The 2,500-nt window shown below is 37.5% G+C and overlaps 1 protein-coding gene across 8 annotated transcripts in view; it reads left to right on the top strand.

Moving 5' to 3' along the window:
• Positions 1-2,500, top strand: part of LOC122244534 (DDB1- and CUL4-associated factor 8) — a 46,718-nt gene that overhangs the window by 466 nt on the left and 43,752 nt on the right. Inside the window, exon 1 of one of the 8 annotated variants that reach the window (XM_086544490.1) lies at positions 1-28. This exon is cut by the window's left edge and continues 76 nt beyond it. The exons of 6 other annotated variants lie outside the window; for them this stretch is intronic. The gene's annotated coding sequence lies outside the window, so the exon portion shown is untranslated. Of the gene's footprint in view, positions 191-2,500 lie in introns of all 8 variants that reach the window. One more of the 8 variants, XM_086544493.1, reaches the window with a different exon arrangement.

Genomic DNA, 2,500 nt, shown 5'->3' with positions numbered 1-2,500 from the left:
TGCATGCATTGCGTGTAGGGCATATTAGGTGAGTGTGCGGGTGACTCCTCTGATCCTGTAGGACTTTGGAAGAGGCATTTCGAGGGAGATATGTTGGTATCACAGGTGGATTGCCACTGAGATTGTGGTTGGAGTGAAGGAGAAAACCTCTCGATAAGATGTGAGTCTCACTCTAGTCATTCTGAGTCAAGTGAGTAATGTTAACTGTTTGCTGTGTCGTGGTGTTAGTTAGCCTCCGTGGTGACAGTGTGGAGTATTGCAACACTGTCACCAAATTTTATTAGGAATTGCTGATAAAGTTAAGCCTAGTGCCACATTCACCTTTGTGACTCAAACTAATATCTTTCAGAATTTATAGAATTGGAGCCATCTAACAATACACATTAAGTTGACAAGGAGGATGCTAGTGTGCATATCCGTCCCTGAAGCCATGTAATTCAGTGTCAGTTAATTTTCTGATTATGAAACAGATGCATTGTCTTCAATTATTTTTTTAACACATCGACACAGGGTGTCTCTATTCGCTGATAGACAATATTATTCAGTATAAATGTAGTCAGCTTACATACTCTAAAAATCTTAATATGATGAATGAATTCTGAGTATGAAATTTTTAGGAAGTTGGCCTGAGAGTCACAGCTGTTGACTTGAATACATTTTGAAGTGTAAATTAGAAAACTATCAATGGTGGTCATTATTACAGTGACAATTATCCAGGAGAATATAGTCGATTGAAAAATATTATACTGTAAAAAATAAAGGTTATATATTCATATATATTTATATATACATATTCATATTATATTTTCATATCCATATCCATATTCATATCCATATCCATATCCATATCTATATTCATATTCATATTCATATTCATATATACATGCATACATGCATACAATCATACAAACATACATACATACATACATACATACATATATACACACATTCACACATACATACATACTAATATACATGTATATATTACATATATAAAGATATATAGTTTAAATGTATTAATGCATTTATGTATGTATGTATCTATTATATATATATGTATATATATATATATATATATATATATATATATAAATATATATATATATGTAAGATTTATATATATATTTTTTTATATTATATTTTATATATATATATATATATTATTTGTTATATATTTCACACACGCACATATGCGTGCTCAAACACACAAGACACCCACACACCCACACAACCCCACACCCACCCACACCCACACCCATACCCATACCCATACCCACACCCATACCCACACCCACACCCACATCCACACGTACCCACACCCACCCACACACACATACACCTACCCACACACACCCGCCCACCCACACCTACCCACACACACCCACACCCACACACACTCCCACACACACATTCACACCTACCCACACCCACAACCCACACACCCACCCCCCCCCACACACACACACACACACACACACACACACACACACACACACACACACACACACATATTTTTCAAGAAGATGTAATCATTATTGTTTCCCTCCGCCCATTACTAGGTAGCGCAGGTTTGCAGTCTTAAAACTAATAAAATAAATTCCGTTCTCATTGCTTACATCATACCATTATTACTGATTAAGATTATTCCTCGAGCCTTTTATGTTAAACATAAACAAACAAACACACAAACGCATAACTCAAACACACACACACACACACACACACACACACACACACACACACACACACACACACACACACACACACACACACATATTTCAATGAAGATGTAAACATTATTGTTTCCTCGCCCATTACTAGGTAGCGCAGGTATGGCAGTTCTTAAAACTACTATATGAAATTCCGTTCCATGCTTTACATCATACCATTATTACTGATTAAGAATTATTCTCTCTTTTATGTTAAACATAAACAAACAAACACACAAACGCATAACTCAAACACACACACACACACACACACACACACACACACACACACACACACACACACACCCACACACACACACACACACAAACCTATTTCAATGAAGTGTAAACAATAATTGTTCTTCGCCCATTGTACTAGGTAGGCAGTGTATGGCTAGTTCTTAAAACTCCTATAAGAAATTCCGTTCCATGCTTTACATCATACCATTATTACTGATAAGAATTATTCTCGCTTTTTGTTATGCCTCCACATATCACAATCCCAGCAACTCACACACACAAACGCATACTCAAACACACACACCACACACACTCACACAAACACTAACACACACACACACACACACACACACACACACACACACTCACACACACACCACACACACACACACACACACACATGCCATAGCACATGAGTGCACACTCCCACTCCCACATCCCATGCAAACGCATATACGCATATGCACACGCACACCACTTCACACTCACACAACACACTAACACTCACATCACACACCACATCACCAACACACTTCACTCACACTCCACAC

Source organism: Penaeus japonicus, unplaced genomic scaffold (genome assembly GCF_977035675.1).
Source record: "Penaeus japonicus unplaced genomic scaffold, GWHDUDI00000001_assembly GWHDUDI00000015, whole genome shotgun sequence".
Lineage (NCBI taxonomy): Eukaryota > Metazoa > Arthropoda > Malacostraca > Decapoda > Penaeidae > Penaeus > Penaeus japonicus.
The sequence above is the reverse complement of the archived record's forward strand: the minus strand, read 5'-3'. Positions and strand labels throughout refer to the sequence as shown.